At 39.4% G+C, this 22511-nt stretch overlaps 1 protein-coding gene across 3 annotated transcripts in view; it reads left to right on the forward strand.

Annotated features, from left to right (window-relative positions):
* Positions 1–22511, forward strand: part of FAM181B (family with sequence similarity 181 member B) — a 52855-nt gene that overhangs the window by 17269 nt on the left and 13075 nt on the right. Inside the window, exon 1 of one of the 3 annotated variants that reach the window (XM_019948664.3) lies at positions 11244–11397. The exons of the other annotated variants lie outside the window; for them this stretch is intronic. The gene's annotated coding sequence lies outside the window, so the exon portion shown is untranslated. Of the gene's footprint in view, positions 1–11243; positions 11398–22511 lie in introns of those variants that run through there. 3 annotated transcript variants of the gene reach the window in all.

Below are 22511 nucleotides of genomic sequence, written 5' to 3' on the forward strand. Positions count from 1 at the left end.
AATGGATGAAGGAAAGAGGAACATGGAAAGTTAGTGGAATAAAAAAAGTGTAAACTTCAACTAGAGCATTGTGATCATTTATAGAAATGAGAATTATAGCAGATATTATTTCACTTTTTGATTTTATGTGTATTTTAGTATATGTTAACTATTTTGCCTCCCTCCTTTTCTCTTATTTTTTATGGAATTGTTTGTTGGGATTAACTTTACAATTTACTATTTAGGCCACAAAATATTCACGTGCAATTTTGACTGAACTAAAACAGAAGTTAACTTCATCCAGAGATGGATATGGTGGCTGTTGGGACTCTGTCTCCCCTTTTTGGGTGAGAATGTCATCCTTTGTATAAATGTTAGTTGCATCTTGTTAGGAGGCAGCCTGAGGCTGTTACTTCTGTTGTATGAAAATTTAAATATGCATAGAGAGCTTTGATCGGATGCTGAGTAAAGGGGTATATTGTGCATTCTTTTTACTTACCTATTGTCTCCTAGATCTAAGTGCACTATTCTATATTCTGTACTGTGATGCTGGGGTGGGACTCTGCAAACTACTTTTCCTAGATTTCCTTGCTAGCTGGTTTCCCTCAGTTAGGTTGTGCCAGTGAGAGGCACTGGTGGGAAATTGGAAAGAGAGAAGAGAGGAGAAGGGACTGCCTCCCTGTTTTTAGCTCCCTTTGGTGTCAGCTGAAATTTTGATAGTGAAGGTATTGCATCTGTAGAATGAGTTAGTTAGTATTGCCATCTTAACAATACTGTCTTCTGATCTGTGAACATAGCATATCTTCCATTTATTTAGACCTTCTTAAATTTCTTTCAACAATGCTTTGTAGTTTTCAGAGCATAGGTTTTGTACTTTTGTCAAATTTATTCCTAAGTATTCTATTCTTTTTGATGCTATTGTAAACAGAATTGTTCTCTTGATTTTACTTTTGAATTGTTCATTTCTAGTGTATAGAAATACAACTGATATTTTATGTTGATTTTGTATCATGCAAACTTGCTGAACTTGTTTATTAGCTCTAATAGTTTTTATGTGGATTCCTTAGGATTTTCTATATATAGGATCATGTCGTTAGCAAATAGATATATTTCTGGCTTTCCAATCTGGATGCTTTTTATTTTGTTTTCTTGCCTAATTACTTTATCTGGACTCTCCAGTGCAATACTGAATAGAAGAGGTGAGAGTGGATATTATTCCCTTTTTCCTCATCTTAGAGGGGAAAACGCCCAGTCCTTTATTGCTAAGTATATGATGTTAGCTGTAGTTTTTTTGCAGTTATAGATATTATTTTTGGACTTTATGTATAATTTCTTAGTGAAATTAATTTTCAGTCCTTTTATGACTATGAAAATATTGTTCATAGACTGACCCATGCAGTAGGTAGTAAAAGATCTATGGAGACTTGTGTCTCTGTATACATCTCACCCACTGGAAATTCCCAGAAATAACTTTAAGAAAAGCTTATTTTCTCAATTTAGACTAACAGGGCTTTTGAAGCAGATGGCATTTTTGTCTAGAAAAACATAAGACTCTACCTCCATTTCCCTTTCAAATTACAGTTAATTATTTAAGCATAAATAATTCAAACCTCCATTTAAATATTAGCTTACTTATTCCGCCAATAGAGTTAAGCAAGTAAATTCATTTCTTCAATGGAAAAATAGCAGTATAACAGGCTGTAACAGAATTGAGAATATCGAAAAAGAGTAGGGTAGAGTCAAGCCATGGAGTTTAGATGGGGCTGAGGCTGGTAGCCTGGGATAGCATGGAAGAATCAAGGAACCAGAGGCCTCTATGAGGTGGAAAAGCCTATGTAAAAAAAAAAAAAAAAAAAGAAGAGGTAAACTAAAAAGTTGGAAAAATTGGAAGTTGTCATCAAAAAGTGAGATATTAGGGTTTCATATTTCAGAACTGAAACATTTTCACATTTGGATCAAGCCCAGGGTCTGACAAGGGTTGTGGGTGATTGAAGCGAAGCAGGTCTCTGTACTTTCCCTATTCCATGGAACACTTGTCACCTTTCCCTTTGCCATTCCTACTGGCCAACTTCTGCTCAGTCTTCAGGTATCAGGTGCAATATTATCTCAAAGAAGCCTTTGTTGAGAAAGTGTCTAAAACATGGAAATACAGCAAAAGGTAATTCTATGCCTTTTCAGTGTCATACTAAAAAACATTATCCAATAAATTTGTCTAAGAATCATCTGATAAAACTTTGTTATGGTTTTATTGCCCTGTAGAACATTAACTTAGCCGTCTTATTTTAGGATTCTATTTTTTTCACTGATTTTGAACTGATTTTGTTATCCTACTCTTTCCCTTACTTGTGAGTTAATTAAAATTATGGCACCCAATTTTTAAGTATTTTAATGAGAATTATATTTTTAACATTTTGAAAATTATACTTTGAGTCTTTCTCCCCATCTTTCTATTATCTGTCTCTCCTTTCTGTTCTCATAGCATCCTGTGCTTACTGCATACATTGCATTTTATATCTGTCAGTTTCATTCATTTGAGGAATACGTATTAAATTCCTCCTAGGTGCCACATACAGTGATAGGTGCTAGTGATACTGTGTTGAACAAGTCAGATATGGTCTAGCCCTCAAGGACTTTTTCTGTTGCACAGCCTTCTCCACTTACCAGAGTGCAAGTCTCGTAAATATAAAGACTATATCTTAGCAGTTATGGTATTCTCAGTGTTTAGCGTTGTGCTGGCCTACAAAAGTTGCCCAATAAATATTTGTTGGTTAAGTGCATGGATAAATATTTAACAATGGAAATGTGGCATGCATAGAACTGAGATGCTAGTGTGTTAGATGTACTTGAACATTAAAAGTAAACGAAGGCAATGGCAGGTATTAGAGTGGAGAGGCAAACTACAACTCAGTCTTCAGTAAATGGAGAGAAGTGACTGGCTTGTGACAAAACCTTAAATTATAGGAAGTATTTACATGATTGGAAGAGGAGAAAAGGCTGGAACTGGCCCTGGGAATTGAATGAAATGCAAGGCAAAGTAGGATGCTTAGGGTAAATTTAGGTTTTCATTAAGGCAAGATGGTAGATGGAATTTGAGGGAAGGGTTGAAAGATATCACGAGAGTTGTTTTCAATGGAATAGCTTTCTAGAAGGCCCTGAGGAGAAGTTTGGGTTGGAGGGATTGGGAACAGTGAGAGGTTGATTCAAATCAGAGGATGAATGGAGATGACAAATTTTGATCACAATTTAAAGTTTGATCATATAAAAGCTCTCTCTTTCGAGTTCTGTTTCATAGCACTTTATCTCCTGCTGCCTGGTCTCATGGTCATTCTCCTCATTCATTGATGGTGTCAGACCCTGGCTTCCATGCCACTCTCCAGGCCAATGTCTTTCATTATCCTAGTGACATTAGTGTCTACATGGACAAGCCATCCAAAACCTTTGTCTTTCTCTTTATTGAACTCTTTATCACAAATGTTTATTGAATATTTTCTTTGTTTCATTTACTATAATGCATAGGGGGTTGAGAATGATTTAAAAAAATCATGCCTCCCATCATCATGAAACTTACTCTGTACTGAGTGACACTGACAGTCAATATAAATGCACAAGGAAATATACAATTGCATTATTTTGGTACCAGTGTTGTAAAAACAGGTACTATGACAGAGAATAATGCTGGAATCTAATCTAGCTAGAGGGGCAATAAAAGAAAATCTCTCTAAGGAATTAATATTTCATCCAAGCATAGAAGAACAAGCAAGAGTTATCCAGACAAAGAATGGAGAGAATAATTGAAAAACTACCACATGGGGTACAACGTTCTGGTGAAAGTAGCTCTGGCCTAGGAGACAGAGAACTTGAGTTTGGTGAGAGTTTGAAGTTCAGCTACACCTGGCTTGGATTGATAAATTGTCTTAGACAAGTCTTATTCCCTTCCTACATGTCAATTTCTCTGACTTTCTCTTTGGAATGTATGAGGAATTGTAATGGCAGATACACATTATTTTCATACTACTTCTATTTTAACCTCCTTTTAAGGAGTATGGTTACTGGATGGAAGGCCCTTAGTTCAGCTGAGGCCTTGATGGATTTGGAGAGGCAAATTCGGAGGTAGGAGTTAGAGAAAGCTGAACTATCCTTTATAATAAAAGGAAGATAATTCAGTGGTGGGTGGTGGGTGGGGACACACAGTTCAGGAAGGAAAAAACCCACTTTCAAGGTTGTATGTTGTGAATGTAGAAAAATGACCTGTTATGCACAACTGTTCCTCCTTATTTTGATTCAGTACTGGGTTCCAGACAGAACTTATCAGATTCTTCTGAGAAGGTTCTCTGAGTAATTCTCTTAGAGAATTAACCCCTTTAGCATTATGTAGTGTCCCTATTTATCCCTGGTATCTTACCTGTGTAAAATTAATATAGCTACTTCCACTTCTACTTTTTTTGATTAGCGTTAGCATGGTATATTTTTCTCCATTTACCTTTAATCTATATGTGCTTTAATTTAAAGTGGGCTTTTGGGGAATTTTCTGGTGGTCCAGTGGTTAGGACTTGGCCCTTTGCTTGCTGGGCCTGGTATCCAATCACTGGTTGGGAAACTAAAGATCCCACAAGCTGCGCGGTGCAGCTAAAGAAAAAAAGAAATCCACCAGAAAAAATAATGAAGTGGGCTTTTTTTGTGGATAACATGTGGTCATAATTTTTGGCAATCTGTGTCTTTAAGTTGATGCTTTTAGACCACTGATGTTCAAAGTAATTATTGATAGTTGGATTAATATCTGCCATTTTTATTACAGTTTATTGTTTGTTGCCCTTTGTCCCTGCTCTTTTTTGTTTGTTTTCCACTCTTTTTCTGCCTTTTGTTGTCTTAACTGAGCACTTTATATGATTCCATTTTCTCTCCTTTCTTAGCACAGCAGTTATACTTCTTTTTTTACTTTTTTTAGTGGTTGCCCTTGAGTTTGCAACATACATTAACAACTAATCCAAGTCTATCTTCAAATAACACTATATTGCTTCACAGGTAGTGCAAGTGCCTCATAATAACAAAATAATTCTAATTCTTCCTATCCCTTATGTCATTGCTGTCATTCATTTCATTTATACATAAGCATATATAAGCATATAGATATACACATACATATGTACGTGTACATAAGCATATATAATCAAATACATTATTGCTATTAGTATTTTGAACAAACATCTGTTAGATCAATTAAGAATAAGAAAAATTAAAGTTTTATTTTAGCTTCACTTATTCCTTCCTCAATGCTTTTTCTTTCTTTTTGTAGATCTGAGTTTCTGGCCTATATTATTTTCTTTCTTTCTAATTACTTTTTTTTTTTTTTTGTGGTACATGGGCCTCTCACCACTGTGGCCTCTCCCGTAGTGGAGCACATGCTCTGGATACGCAGGCCCAGCGGCCATGGCTCATGGGCCCAGCCGCTCCGCGGCATGTGGGATCCTCCCAGACCAGGGCATGAACCCACACCCCCTGCATCGGCAGGCGGACCCCCAACCACTGCGCCACCAGGGAAGCCCTAAATTACTTTTTTAAAATATTTCTTGCAAGGCAGGTCTACCGGCAACAAATTCCTTCAATGTTTGTTTGTCACATGAAAAGATGCTCAACATCAGTAATCATTAGAGAAATGCAAGTCAAAACCACAATGAGGTATCATCTCACACCAGTCAGAAGGGCCATTATCAAAAAATCTACAAACAATAAATGCTGAAGAGGGTGTGGAGAAAAGGGAACCCTCCTGCACTGTTGGTGGGGATGTAAATTGATACAGCCATATGGAGAACAGTATGGAGGTTCCTTAAAAAACTAAAAATAGAACTACCATATGACTCAGCAATCCCATTTCTGGGCATATACCCTGAGAAAACCATAATTCAAAAAGAGACAGGTACCACAATGTTCATTGTAGCACTATTTACAATAGCCAGGACATGGAATCAACCTAAGTGTCCATCGACAGATGAATGAATAAAGAAGATGTGGCACATATATACAATGGGATATTACTCAGCCATAAAAAGGAATGAAATTAAGTTATTTGTAATGAGGTGGATGGATCTAGACACTGTCATACGAGTGAAGTAAGTCAGAAAGAGAAATACAAATACCATATGCTAACACACAGATATGGAATATAAAAAAAATCGTACTGATGAACTTAGTGGCAGGGCAGGAATAAAGACGAAGACATAGAGAATGGACTTGAGGACATAGAGGGGGAAGGGGAAGCTGGGGCAAAGTGAGAGAGTAGCATTTACATATATGCACTACCAAATGTAAAATGGATGGCTAATGGGAAGCTGCATAGTACAGGGAGATCAGCTTGATGCTTTGTGACAACCTAGAGGGGTGGGATAGGGGAGGTGGGAGGGAGATGAAAGAGGGAGGAGATATGGGGATGTATGTACATGTATAGCTGATACACTCTGTTATACATCAGAAACTAACACAACATTGTAAAGCAATTATACTCCAATAAAGATATTTTTTAAATGTTTGTATTTATTTCTCCTTCACTTTTGAAGGATAATTTTACAGGGTACAGAATTTTAGGTTGGTGAGTTTTTTTGCTCTCAACACTTTAAATATTTCCCTCTACTCTCTTCTTGCTTTCATGATTTCTGAGGAGAAGTTGGATGTAATTTTTATCTTTGCTCCTCTATAGGTGAGGTGTTTTTTTTTTCTCTCTGGCATCTTTCAGGATTTTTTCCTTATCTTTGATTTTCTGTAGTTTGAAAATTATATCCCTATGTGTAGCTTTTGTTTGTTTGTTTGTTTCTGTTTCTTTTTTTTTTTTTTTTGGCATTTATCCTGCTTGCTCTTCTCTGGTCTTTCTGAATCTTTTATATGGTGTCTAACATTAATTTGGGAGAAATTCTCAGAAATTATTGTTTCAAATATTTTTTCTGTTCCTTTTTCTCTTCTGCTTCTGCTATTTTCATTACTAATTTTACACCGTTTATAATTGTTCCACAGTTTTTGGATATTCTGTTCTGTTTTTTTCCTTTGTTTCTTAGTTTTGGTTGTTTCTCCTGAGATATTCTCAAGCTTAGAGATTCTTTTCTAGGCCATGTCCAGTCTACTAATAAGCCCATCAAAGGCATTCTTCATTTCTGTTATAGTGTTTTGGATCTCTAGCATTTCTTTTTATTTTTTTCTTTACAAGTCCCATCTCTCGCTTACATTGTCCATCTGTTCTTGCATGCTGTCTACTTTATCCATTACAGCCCTTGGCATATGATCATAGTTGTTTTAAATTCCTGGTCTGATAACTCCAATATCAGAGTTATATGAGTCTGGCCATATATGAGTCTGGTTCTGAGGCTTACTCTGTCTCTTCAAACTGTGTTTTTTGCCTTTAAGTATGCCTCATAATTTTTCTTGATAGTTGGACATGTTGTACTGGGTAAACGGAACTGCTGTACATAGGACTTTAGTAATGTGGTGGTGAGAGGAGGGGAAGCATTCTATAGACCTACGATTAGGGCTCAGTCTTTTAGTGAGCCTATGCCTCTAGACTGTAAGCTCTGTAAGTCCTTCTCAGGTTTTTTCCTTTCCCCAGGTAGGTTGGGCTCTGGTTAAATAGTTTCTTCTGAGAACTGACCTTGTTCAGAACAGAATGGTCTGGCATATTTCAAGGTGGCTTCTTCTCCCCTCCCCCTGCTGAAAGCACAACAGGATTTTTCTGTGCTATTCACTGTGAGAATGGGTAGAACTCCAACAAGTAAAATTTACAAAATTGTGGAGATTCCAAGATGACAGTGTCCCCCTGGAGTTTTTATCTCTCGGACTTTTTCACACTGAGCCTCCAGCAATTTGTCAGTTACAGTTCTGGTCATCTTACCTCAACACTGGTTCCCGTAGATGCTTCTGTTCTAGTAAGTTGTGTTTCTCTGTATTCGTCTGTCTGTCTCTCCAGTTTGGAGGGTAGTGTTTTGCCCTGTGACCTCAATTCTCTTATGGAGCTAGAAAGAGTTGTTGATTTTTTCAGTTTTTTTTTTTCAGCTTTTTACTTTTTTGGATGAGGTAGCAACTTCTAGGGTCCTTTCATCCAGGACCCAGAAATATTTTAACTTTTTATACATAGCTCCCAGTTAAATTATTTGGTTTCTAAAAGAATAAATTTTAATCTGTTTTCTAAATGATATACTTTAAATATGTGAAGAAAGCTATTGTGTCATTTCTAAGATTCCCTGGGCTAACATTTTCCTTTCATTGTCTCACATTCCCTTTTTTCTCTTCCCTTTTCTTTCTTCTCCTTTTTTTTTTTTTTTACTCTCTAGTCAAATATTTCTTAAACCTCTATCTGTCATACTTTCCATCAGGCACTGGGGATATCTTTTTCTTTCCTCAGAAAGATTACACGCGGGTAGGAAAAAAGGCACATAAAATTTTATTTCTTAAAATAAATAGAAGAATTCAAGGATGTTCTGAATCCTATAGAAGCGTACTTTCTCCTGTGCTTTAATTTTGATCAGCATCACTCTCCTGGTCATTTTCCTTTAGACAAATTGTAACATATTAACATTTTCCTTAACCTGTGGTCTATCTGTGGTCAGATCCAGAAGGTTCTCTTATCTCCCATATTTTAAGGCTAAATGTCTTTTGAGTAGGTTGATGATTGTTTATGTAGGACAAGTCATGACTGGAAAAGTGCATTTGAGTGACTCGTGCCATGTGTAAAAGTTGGACCCTTCTAATATGTATTTTCTAATGAACATTTACCGCACTGCTAAATGTCAAAATGTAATCAGGCTCACACAGGATGGCACAGCCATTTTGGACTCTGGCAATCTTTTATGGAAAGTGAATGAAACTTTGTTTGCTCTGATGCAGGTGTAGACCCTAATAACCATCGGGGCTCACACTGAGCAAAGTTCCCCAGAAGTTGTCACAGGCAGCAGTTTTTTATGAACCCAGAATTTCATGGTGTAGAGAGCCCATGCTTTACATTGGTCAACCGTGACTCATTGGTGGTAGATGGACGAAGAATAAAACAATACTATTTAGTGGGTCTCCATAGTTACTATTAAAAATGAGCACATATAGAGATTTATTTTTTTCAACTTCAGGATATTTTCAAGGCGGCTTTGAATTGCCCAAAGCAGAATCCTAAAAAAATTAAATTGATGGCTTAGAATTCAAAATGAAAAATAAAGTGGGTTCCAGAAAGGGAGCATAAAACTTCTTAGAAAGGAAGTTCTGCCTTTTCTATACAGCTTTGCAACTGAAAATCTGTGTTTGGATTCCAGTGACCCTGAACAATGAGGGTGGAAGTGGGCCTTTATTTATTTCACATTGCCTTTCAGATTTCTCTTTAAATTCCCTGTGATGAGTGACTTTTGTCGTTTTTATGGTAAAACGATGCTTAAAGATGAAAACCAGGCCTTGACTAGGGAAGCCTCTAATGTACCCAGGAGCCGATTCTGTATAAAGATTTGAAAACATGAAGGATAAGGGGATCTTGAAAAGAATAATTCCCAGCTCACAGCAGTTTAGCAGAGAAAAGCTAAGACCACCATATAGTTATGTTATCTGCCAAAACACAGTGGCTTTTACTTCTTGCACATGAGAGTTATTGGAAACCATAACATTCCAGCATATGTTAGTAGAAGTTCTATCTCACCATGCTTAGAAGTGATATAACTCAGAAGAAGAAGTTGAAGAGAAAGTTCTTTGGTGCACTTATGCATACTGCTGAAATCTCAAACCTAAGAGAGAGGCTGCTGAGTTAGATGTCAGAGCACAATACTCAAATCAAATATAACTCTGAGCTGTAGTGCGAGGAGAAACAATTGGATCTCCTCCTGGAGAGATTCCTTATTCCTGAAAGAGAGCAGAAAAACTGAAAAGAATGGCCCTTGGTCCCTCAAATGTCCCAAGAATGAAAGAGAAATCCTGGTCTTAAAATAATTTAAAAAAATTAAAAAACAAACAACAAAAAAACATTTCTTGTGGCATATTTCAGAGTCCCTTCATATTTCCTTCCCAAAATTAGGTCAATCCTTTGTCTCCTTCGAGAACCCAAGACTCACTTTGGGGCGATGCTAGTGAATAAAAAGCATCACTATCTTAAGCGTGCATTCTCCACTTTTATGTCTCATTGCCTGTCACAAGGAAGTTTCCTGGACATTTTACACTTTTTTAAAAACTTCAATTCAATAAAAATGAAGATTTTCCTTTTAGGTCACCATTTCTTCTGGCAGACTGAGTCTAAAGTGCACTTTATTTCCCTTTAATTTAACAGCTCCAGCAGCTTTTCCAGTTAAATCGACTGTTCATTATTGAGCCCCATTTATGAAGGGGCTGTGCAGTGCAGTTTAATGAATCCTTGGCACAAAGCTCCCTTTCAGGACTGGGAAAGAATAGGGGCTGTTCAGGCCCTGTAGGGCTGTATGTCAAAGCCAGCCCATAATGCCTGTCAGCCAAGGGCAGAAATTCCCACTGATATAAGAATGTGCAAGAAATCAACTTTCACCACCGACGAGCAGATTAAGACACGATCAGGAAATGAGACTGTAGGTTGAGAACAGTGACACCTGTTTGAACAGAGCATTTTCCCATCCCTTGATCACTGTGTGGCTGGAGCGGGGGCTGGTAGAATCAGCAGCACAGCCAAGGTCTCATAGCCTTCCAGGGTCTTCTGAGAGTGGATGGAAAGACCAAAAGACGACTGGGGGTGGGGGCACCTTTGCTAGGTCCTGTGCTAAGTGTGCTCACATTCCTTTTTCTACTTTAATCCTCATAACAAGCCTATGAGCATTACTTGCCTGTGACAGGGGAGGAAACTGAGGCTCATATGCTTTCATTTCTGGTTCAAGGTTACACTGCTAAGTGGCCATGAAATGGCAATGATGGGCTAGACCATAGGCCGGTCTGGCTCCCAGGTGTTCGTCTTTTCCAGTGCTCTGAAGTGAGGCTTACCAATAGATTTCGTCCTTTGAAAATATCCAAGCTCTAGCCACTAGGAGTATGTAAAAATTTTTAATTGCATGGGGTATATGTTGAGCACCTCCTATGTGCTAGGCATATGTGATATACATTGGGGATACAGGCTGTTGAGTCAAGGCATGAAGGTATGAGGAGTGTGGTTACAGGCCTGCTTTTTGTGCTAGACAGGCCTGGGTTTGAATCCCAGCTCTGACCATGTATAACTTTCATAAACTTCAGACCTTGGGAAACCCTGGGGAAGTCCCTGTCACTAAGCCTTGGCTGTGCTGCTCTTTCCTCAGCCTCCACCCCAGCCACGCAGTGATCAAGGGATGATGGCTCAGGAGACCCTGGTATTGCCGACTACTCTCTGAAGGGTAATATGGTCCAGAGGATTTCTGCAGAAAGGAGTCCTTGACGCTTTGTGTTACATTGACGTCATATGATCCCTGAGTTCTCAAGGTGGGTGTGTGGATTGGTTTTCTTCCAGTACCATGGCTTAGATTAAGCCTGTTGACACTTAATTTTTTAAAAGATAAAATCACTACAAATATAAAATGAACCACAGGTAAGAGATTCTATTGAACTCATGAATTAGCGAGGGAACCACTAAGATGTTATGATTGGTTCAAAGAACATTAGAAAAGTCAGTTATATATTATGTAATATTAGGATAAATTTACTGGGTTACATAAAAAACTGGGTTATAAATCATTGTGGTTATCTGTTCCATGGGCAGAAATTATTTGCATATCCATGAGACAAAACCCTACCAGGTAATAAGTGATTTCACTAAATCAGGGACATTCAATCAATAGCAAATTGTGAGAGAAATGAGATTCATACCTCCAGACAATCTCTGAGTGGTCTTTGTTCCCGTAAAACATTGAAAGAATGTGGGACCCACCTTTCTGCCTTATTTCCAAGTGGATAATTTTTCTGAAAATCCCTATATTTTATAGACAAGTAGATTTGGACCCACCTAGAGAAAGGAAATGATTTGCTTGCATGACAGTGGGAAAGTCAGAACTAAAACCCAGGTCTCCTATCTCCCTAAAAATGTTTGTTCCACTTTACTGCTGTGGAACCACATAACGATCCTGTTTCCTCCACTGAAGACTAGAGAAGGAGAGAACTTGCACTCTTCTGATTGCAAAGAGTGAAGGGGCATTGTATTTTCTGGGACAGGTTTTAAATTAAGGTCAATTAAATGTGAGAATAAGAAATATATGCTAATTGACCTATGTTACTGAGGTACAAATTAGGAAGTTAACCTTGGGTTTACTTCTTACTAATGGCACAGAGGTAGTTTGGTTTCTTGGAGTGGGATCCCTGCAAACAGATCCTGAGATGGAGAGTTGTGGGTAGAGGTTGATTGAGGAGGACTCCTGGGAGATACATCTGTAGGGAAGTGAGGAAGTCAAGACTGAGTGGAAGGAGAAGGAAGCCATCACTCTCAGCTGATCTTACAGAAAGTTCTGGAGCTGGGATTGCCTTTCAGACTGGAGTCAAATTGAAGAAAGTGGGGTGGGGGGGGTGGGGTCTGGCCTTTGTATCCTTCCATCAACCAGTCACTGGTCTCCAGTGCACTTGGGAGAGGACGTGACCTGGGGCAAGGCAGTGTCCTTCAGCTGTGGGCAATGCTTGGTGAGGGGTCCATCTGTCAGCCATCAGCAGACAGTAGATTCAGCAGCTGAGGGATGGGTTCCTCAGCCCCCCAGAGAGGATCTGGGCAGAGCATCACGGTATCCACTATGTCTGGCTTCTACTACAAGATTAACTGTAATAAAGAGATTTCAACTCAAGGGCCAACACTGATGGATTACCAGTCTCGGGAGTACTTGTTCAGAAGGGTTCTAGGCTCATCTGAGCTCAGTGGAAAGAGTGTGGGATTGATTAGTGATGTCTGTAGGACAATACGGGTGTGATGCTGTGTTTCTTTTTGGACTTAATGGTGGTGTAGGTTGACTACGACACACATCCTGGTTTATGCTTATGTTTCCAGGGTAATTTTTTGTTTTTTTTTTTCTGGCCACACCACACAGCTTATGGGATCTTAGTTCCTCAAGCAGGGAATGAACCCCGGGCCCACTGGAGTGAAGTCACTGAGTCCTAACCATTAGACAGCTAGGGAATTCCCATTCCAGGTTAATAATTAATAAATGTTACCTTTTATTCTCACAAACATCTTCCTCCACAAGGTTGGTTTTATGGTTATCCTAAGAAAGAGATTCTTCTCAATTTTGCTATTCTTGACTCTCTCTTCTGAAAAGTATTCCTTTCTCTCTCTGGGCTCCATTTGGGACAAGTGGCCTCGTGTCCTCAGTGCATTGAGGGTTTCAAAGAAGACTGGCAGACAGAGTTTTCTTTAGCAACTTCTGCTTCTAGCTTAGCAACACAAATCTCTCTTGAGGCATAGGTGCAAACACCCCTGGAAACCTTCCTAGAATGGGCAAGGAGGAGGTGGAGTGTGGAGGTGTGAGACAAAGTACAGAGAAGATAAAACAGGCTGCAAACAGAAAATTATTCTGCCAATGTTAAAGCAGAATTTTGCAGATATAACCACTGTCTGGCCTGGGTGAACATGTGTTGACCCTACATTTAAAATGAGAGACTCAAGTCTGGAGGGGAATGTGGAAATCATCTATCCATTTCACAGAAGGGCAGCAGGCAAAGGCTACACTCTAGGTACTTGTAGAGCAGGGATCAGGACCCCAGTTCCTTAAGCCTCCCTGGCTAGTACTACTTCCACTGGACCGAATTCCGTTCTCCAAGGAGAAAAAACAGGGTCAGTAGCAGTGACAACAACACGGAGGCAGCGATTTGGCCTGGGATAAAAGAGAACGACTGCTCTCAGACCTGGGATGACTTGGCAGAGGGGCTGGCGAGAAAACTGCTATACGCAAGAGCATCGGCATTATTTTTCCTGTGTAAACAGAGCATGACATCATGTTGGGGGCCAGAGTCTTCTCTGGTGCCAGGAAAGTGACAAATGCTAGAAACTGCTACCAGGAACAAGGCAGTTTGCCACACGCCATGGAACACAAAGATAAATAAGCTCCTCTGCTCAGAAATCTCCAATGGTTCTCTCCATTTTCCTGAGATCAAATCTAAGCTCCTTTACACAACTTTCGAGGCACCCTTTCCAATTTTTTGTCCCTCTAATCCCTGCCTCACACCCCGCATTCCAGCCACATAGTACTGTTTAAACTACCCTGACGCCACCCTGCAGTTTTCTACCTCCATGCCCTGGCTCATGAAGACTTCTCTCTAGGATGCCTTACCCTGTTTTTGAAAAAAAAAAAAAAGTCTATCAAAACTCTCCCTAAACTGTATGGTCCAACTCAATGGCTTCTCTATGAAACCTTCTCCAAACTTGCCATACACAGCAAATCACACCCTCTTGTGTGCTCCAGTGATGATCTGCTTGTGCCTCCTGAGGACAGCAGCATGTCTGTGCCATTTCTCCAGGCCCAGAGCATGGTGTCTCTAGGATACAGCAGATGCTCTTCAAATGTCTGCCTATTGAATAAATAAATGACATGACTGTCAGACTCAAAGAGATCCTTGGGAACATGTCTGTCTTCTCAGGACCAGGACTTATGTATGTATCCCTGGTGCTTAGGATGGTGCCTAGCACATAGTAGGTCCCATTAGATATTTATCAAGTGACAGAGACAGACAAGTACACAAATAGGTGATTCATGGAAGTCTGAGTTTGGGGATAGGAAATTTAGATTTGATGCTAAACACTGTCAGCACCAGCTGTTAGATCTTCAGCAAGCTGCCTAAGCTCTGTGAGTTTAGGCGTCCTCAGTGAAAGGGGGACGATATTAACTAGCTGAAAGGGTTACTGTGAGGATTAAATGAATATTATGTGAACGTGCCCAGGACTGATTCCAGTGTAAGGTGAGAGCTCAATAAATGCTTGATGAGTGGATGGACAGATGAATAAAGAAGTCCCATAGAAGAGATAAAGGTAAAGTATCAGGGAAGCATGAGGGAGGGAGATACGACAGCCTGAGTTGGTAACAGAGACGTGGAAGGGCTTTTTGAGAGAGAGGTTAACATTGAATGTGGATTTTGCAGGCAGACTAGGATCTTCAGAAAGTGCAATGGAATTAGTGACACCCCAGTTCTACCTTATAGAAATCTATTCTAATCTATTTTCTGCTGCCCCAAATGCTATGGCCAACAAAAGCCACTTTCGTAGTAATGAGGAACGACCAAACATAATATAGCAAAACTAGCCCTAGGCAGGGCAGTCTAAATTTAGATTCTCTTTCTATAAAAGTGATCTTGAAGGGTTGGGGGAGGGGGATTGAAAGATAGGTGTGGTGTCCTAAGACTCCAAAGCTCCCCCTTAACTCATTTCCTACTCCATGCGGTCAGGAAGTGCTTTCTGGAAAGAACAGGCAGGTTTAATGCAATTATGTGCTATTGGCCCTCCCCAGCGTGGCCATGTGCTTGGCAACTCCAGCTGGCCTCACACAAGAGAAAGCAAACTTCAGCTGCCCCCCGGGCCATTGTTTTAGCACTCCTCAGAGAAGTGTTCCTGCGGCTGATCGGAGCTGCTTAAGCTGTCTAATTGAATGAATTCAACCTCATATAATAGGATCTAGGTCTTTAAGCATTTCTGTCTGGCACACCGGATATTGGACTGGGGGCTGCTCAAGTTACCCAGCCTCCCTGAGGCCCTGGGTCTCCCTGGTGCCTGCACTTGTCACATTTTGGTGTAAACATTTTCTTGGGCTCAGAGCAGCCTTCTGCTCTGCTCTGATAGAACTGGTCTACATTGATTCAAGAGGAGTAAGATATCAGGTATTTGAATGAAATCCGAACAAAAGAAGATTCCGCCTGGGGGTCTGTTGTGATTTTCCTCATTTCCAGGGAAAGGAGGGGGCACAATTGCTCTTTGGAAATCAAGCCCTTCAGCTCCATCCTGTACTCCTCTGTATGGGCCTGCTGCAGACTGGCTGGGTGACTGAGCAGGCGCTGAATGAACTGTAATGACAGAGAAGGCGATGGAAAAGCAGGTCCATCTTCTTCAGCCTTGCTCTCTGCCAATCCATCCTTCATTCTCACACCTAAGTGAGATTTCTTTTTGTTTTTTTATATATAATTTACAGACACAGACTTGACACATCTTAAGTGTACAGTTCCATGAGTTTTGACAGACACACACATCCATGTAAACAACACCTCAATGAAGATATACGTTTCTGTCACCACAGAAAGATCCCTTGTGCCCCCCTTCAGGCAATCCCTTCCCCCACAGGCAGCCACTGTTCTGATTTCCAGCACCATAAATTAGTTTTTCTGTTTACAATTTCATATAAGTGGAATCATACCATATGCACACCTTTACAGCTGGCTTATTGGGTCCAACATAATGTTTTTGAGATTCATCCATCTTGTTGCATCAGTAGCTTGTAATTTTTTATTTTTTTAGTTAAAAAATTTTATTTATTCATAGCAGCACTATTTACAATAGCTGAGACATGGAAACAACCTAAATGTCCATCAACAGATGAGTGGATAAAGATGTGGTGTATATATATATATATATATATATATATATATATATATATATATATGTATATATATGCAAAATGGAATATTACTCAGCTATAAAAAAGAATGAAATAATGCCATTTGTAGCAACGTGGATGGACCTAGAGATTATTGTACTAAGTGAAGTAAGTCAGACAAATACAAATATCATATGATTATCGCTTATACGTGGAATGTAAAATAATGATAAAAATGAACTTATTTACAAAACAGAAATAAACTCACAGACATAGAAAACAAACTTATGGTTACCAAAGGGGATAGTGGAGGATAGGGGGAGATAAATTAGGAGTTTGGAATTAACATATACATACTACTTTATATAAAATATATAAACAAAAAAACCAAACCAAAACAAAACAAATATATATATATATATATATAAACAAAAAAGACCTACTGTATAGCATAGGAAACTACACTCAGTATCTTATAATAACCTATAATGGAAAAGAATCTGAAAAAGAATATATATATGTATAACTGAATCACTTTGCTGTACACTTGAAACTAATACAATGTAAATTAACTATACTTCACTAAAAAACTATAAGACAGTTAAAAAATTTATTTTATTGAAGTGTAGGTGCTGTACAATATTATAAAACTTACAGATATATAATATAGTGATTCAGAATTTTTAAAGTTTATACTCCATTTATGGTTATTACAAAATATTGGCTATATTCTGTGTTGTGAACTATATACCATTTTATCACTTAATAGTATTCCATTGCATATATATATATATATATATATATATATACTCCATATTCAACAGAATACTCTGTCTCAGTCTCTCTCTCTCTCTATATATAATTAAAATATATACACTATATGTAAATAATTATATATAAAAACATATATACTATGCTATATATGTATAAAATAATTTTTCTAAAATAAAGAACTGACCATTCTTGGTGCCTAGAGTCCTTCATCAGTCCCCCATTGCTTATGTAATAATGCCCAAACTTTTTAGGATGGCATTCAGGTCTCTCTCCTCTGACCATGGCCTCATCCCCGGCCAATTCCACCCATGCAAACCATATTCCATGTACACATTTCACAGTTCTGCTAATACATTCTGTCTCCTACCTCTGTGTATTCTGACCTGGCTGTGTCCTCACCTGAAATGTTCTTTGCTCTTCCCCCCATGGCAGTTTCCATCCCAGACTTCAAGCCTGTGTGAAGCCTTCCCTCACCTCTGACCTCTGTGTGACCATGACCCCTTATACATCCCACAGTTACAGACTGGACATTGGGGTCCTTGAGAGTGAGATAGTGCATAAATTTTCTTGGCAGTCCTAGGGGCAGAACAGTGCTGTGCTCTGAGAAGAGAGGATTTTCGGAGAGCAAATTGATACCTTCATTGGTTGGGTAAGGGATCCGGTTGTTCAGCGTTATGCAGAATAGCTTTAACAGCCTGCATGAATCAGGGTCTCTTCACAGTCTGTGAAACTGGCTGGAAAATCAGGCAATGCAGGTGTACTACCTCACTGCTGACCCCATTGCTTCAGAGAGCTAGTGCCCATCTCTAGATCACTTTGGGGGGGCTCCTTCTCAAACTTTTGATATCGGAGAAGTTCTCAGTGCGAACTCAGCACACATGCATGCCACTAATTTTTTGTTTTTGAGATATAATTCACATACCATAAAAATTCACCCCTTTAAAATGTGAGGTTCAGTGGTTTTTAGTATATTCACAAAGTTGTGTAACCATCACCACTATCTAATTCCAGAACATTTTATCACCTCAGAAAGAAACCTCACTCCCATTAATACAGATCACTAATTTTAGACAAATGAAATAAAAAATTAATTATGGACTATAGCATGAGAACACAGCTTTAAAAATAAAAATATTTTGTATCAGTCAGAGGAGTGAAATCATATGCAGTTTTTCAGCAAGATGACTCTGTCTAGATCAGTAACAGGTTGCTTCAGCTATAGGTCAGATTTTACAACTAGACAATATTTCTTTTTCCCTGTTTATACCAATTAGAAGTTCTTACTTCTGTTGCTGAAACTCAGCCTCTGTTCACCCGTGAATAAAAGTGTGGAGACAGAGCTTTGGGTGAAGTAGAAAAGAGTAGCTTTTATTGTTTTGCCAGGCAAAGGGGGCCACAGAAGGCTAATACCTTCAAGACTATGTATCCCACCCTGGAGGGTGTAGTGAGGAATCTTATAGTGTTCAAGGAGCAGGGCGACATCAGCTCAACAGTTGGACATTCTGATTGGCTGGTGGTTAGGTAATGTGGAGTCAGCATCATCAACCTCCTGGTTCCAACCCGTCTGGGGTCTATGTGCTTGTGGGCAGCATACAGTTAACTTCTCCCACCTGGTGCGGCTTTCAGTATCTGCGAAACAGCTCAAAGGATGTGGCTCAGAATATTATCTTTAGCCCTTGAGGAGGAACTAAAGGTCCTTGTCTTTGTTTAATGGCTAAAGTATTATTATTTTGTCATGCTTGACTGTTTTCCTTTCTTTCTGCATTTTCTCACTTCTCTGATTAAATTTATTCTTTTTTTTTTTTTTTTTTTTTGCGGTACGCGGGCCTCTCACTGTTGTGGCCTCTCCTGTTGCGGAGCACAGGCTCCGGACGCGCAGGCTCAGCGGCCATGGCTCACGGACCCAGGCGCTCCGCGGCATGTGGGATCTTCCCGGACCGCGGCACGAACCCGTATCCCCTGCATCGGCAGGCGGACTCTCAACCACTGCGCCACCAGGGAAGCCCAAATTTATTCTTTGACTAAAGTTTTTCTACAGACAAAAGGCAGGTGGAGGACATGGGTGGGGTCTATTTTGGGAAGGTCTCTTAGGGTCCTTCTCGGTTACACACACAATCGTAGGTTGTTGGGAATGACAGCAAATGTTTGGTGGTTTTCTTAGACAGTTCTGGATATTTGGATCAAATGAGACATCTTGTCCATTCTACACCCAAAACCATGTTTCCTCCTTTTTCTGCTAGCAGAACAGTGATCTGTTTAGGTGTTGGGCAAAGAGCCCTCCATCTCAGTAAGTGTAGATGCCTACATGATCCATGGGTAAATTATGATTGTCCTAAACAAATCGTAATTTTCTTCCCATGGTCACTGAGTCGTATAAGGGTAAGCATGTAATCTGGTTTGGGGTAATGAGATGTTTTTCTGGGGAGGGATTCCCTTTCTGTATAAAATCATAAAGGCCCTGAGGAAAAGTCCCTTTGCCCCTTTGGAATAGGGGTGTGATGGCTGGAAGTGGATCAACCGTTTTGTAACCATGAGGCACACCACATAAGGATGAAAACAAACACATTAAGGAAGACAGAGCAGATAAAAGAGTTTGGGCTCATGGTGGTACCAATGTGCAGCTGAACCAATGTCAGGATTTGCTCACATTAGGATCTCATTCTTTAGATAGATAGATAAAGATCTCATTCTTTATCTATCTATCTGGTTTCTGTGAACACCAGTCCGATTATAAAGACCAAGAAATTATAAAGAGATTTCTAACTTAACATCCCGTGAGATGTTACTTTTAATAAGCATAACATGCTTGAACATTTTAATTTGGGAGGTGGAGATGAATGGACTTCCAACTCCACTACTGGCTGCATATGGCTCTAGAAAGTACTTTTTTATGCTCCATTGCATTATGTTGATATAATTTTGAAATATTTTTCAATAATGTGCCTTAATTACTTTCTTGGATAAGTGAAGAAAACCATCACCTAAAAAGAAAAAAAAAATCAATCCTTAGATAATCAAGTTGCTTTCTCCACAGTTTTATTCCTAAAAATCCTGTTACCTTATCCTCAACATAAAGCAGTCTTGATATTTCAGCTCTAACATGATTAGTCCTGGCTATTCAGGATACTGAATATGTTGCTAAGATAAGGCACTTGAGAAATACTCTTGACATTGCTACAAATGCCCTTATTAGTATCATAGTGTAATTGTTAAGTGTTATCATAGTGTAATTGTTTCTACTTGGAATAGAGTAATTGTGGAAAAGCTCCTATAGAATGACTTTTTAAGTTTAAAATTTCAATTTGTTATTAAAATAAATATGTGCATCGTTTAGAAAGAAAAGTATTAGAATTTTCTCCCCCATTATCCCTATTTCTGACTCTTACTTTAAATATTTTACAACTTTTTTTTTCTTTCTATTTTTACCTACACGTTTCAAAATAATCTCATGTGGCAGGCATGGAGATGCACTGCTCAGGTTCCTCTTCAAGAAAGTATTCATTGCCCAGCTGCTGCAAGTACACTGAGCTGACAGCCTTCAGGTGTTAACGTGTTCAGGCTTCTTGCTCTTCTAAGCTGAGGCCACCACGCTCTTCTGGAGGTGACTCCATCCGATGACTGGGCAAAGTGGTGATGCACAGGCCTAGCCATTTCTGACTGGTGTATTACTCCTTTACTGAGTCATCTTTACTCCAAACATCCCCTCCGGGCTTGCAGAGAATTTTGTCAGGTCCATGGAACTGTCTGAGGCCCTCCCAGCGGGATTCAGCTTCCTCTTTCCTTTCCTTTTACAGATCTCAGATCTGCATTGCAGTCTGTAAGCTTTCCTTGTCCAATTCCACTTTCTTTCCCTCTTACCTTTCATAAGTGTTACCCCTCAAAAAACTGCTTGCCCTGAAAACTCTATTACTTATAGAACACTTACATCTTTTCCACCCGTGTGGTACTCCCCCTCTTCCCTTTCCCAGTCATCTCAGTACAGTGATAACACAGTTTGGTTAAATTTTCAATGATTATTCTATTATTATGTGAATATTGTTCACAGTTCCTCTACATTTTACTAAAATTTCTTGTACAGCTTTTTGTTTTGCCTGAAGTTAATAATTGCCTTATTTTTGGGGGGATTTAGTTTTCTATGTATATTTCACTTTATGTTTCCCTAAACACATTAACAGAAGGAGAACACCTTCTTATAGAATTTAGAATGCTTTTGATTGCAAAGTAACACCATACCCAACTAAAAGTAGCCTAAAAAAATAGGTTTATTATCTTACTCTTAAAGAAGTCTGGAGTTAGGGAGTTCTGGGGTTGGTTAACTCAGTGACATTATGATATCATTGAGGATTCAGGTGCTTTTCATATTTCTGCTCTGCCAACCTTAGCATGTTGATTTTTTTATTTTGAGGCTTGAATCCTCATGGTTGTAAGATGGCTGCTGCAGCTCCAAGTATCACATATATAACAAAGGCAGGAAGGAGGGCATTCCTTCCTCTCTCTTTCTTTTTTCTCCTTTTATCTCTTTTTAAAATATGTACGTGAGGAGGAACTTTCCTAGAATTCCAAGAGTAGATTTCTCTTAATGTCTCATTGGCTGAGATTGGCTCTCATGTCCCTGCTGTAGTTAAAGGGGAGATGCAACTGTCTGTCATTTTCAGCCTCCACAGAGAGAGGTGCACTCTGTCAGGTAAGAATAAGAATAAGGTTAGGATATTCAAAGCAGCAAGAGTGGGACTTCCCTGGTGGTGCAGTGTTTAAGAATCCACCTGCCAATGCAGGGGACATGGGTTCGAGCCCTGGTCCGAGACGATCCCACATGCCACAGAGCAACTAAGCCCGTGCACCACAACTACTGAGCTTGTGCTTTAGAGCCCGTGAGCCACAACTACTGAAGCCCGTGCGCCTAGAGACCGTGCTTTGCAACAAGAGAAGTCACCGCCATGAGAAGCCCGCACACCGCAAGGAAGAGTAGCCCCAGCTCACCGCAACTAGAGAAAGCCCGCACACAGCAACAGAGACCCAACACAGCCAAAAATAAATAAATTAAATAAATAAATTAAAAAAATGTAGCAAGAGTATCTGTCATCTCCCATCATCATTGTCAAATACATAAGAAAATTGATCACTTCCACTGATTTTTCTTTGCAACATCCCCTCCTTCTCCAGGAATTCTCCATTTTCCTGTTCTAATTTAACTGATCGTCACCACCCAGCCTGCTATATGGCTGTGGTAATACTTCTCTCTGTCACTATCCAGGTAATTCTCTTTGACTC

This window comes from Tursiops truncatus, chromosome 8 (assembly GCF_011762595.2).
Source record: "Tursiops truncatus isolate mTurTru1 chromosome 8, mTurTru1.mat.Y, whole genome shotgun sequence".
Lineage (NCBI taxonomy): Eukaryota > Metazoa > Chordata > Mammalia > Artiodactyla > Delphinidae > Tursiops > Tursiops truncatus.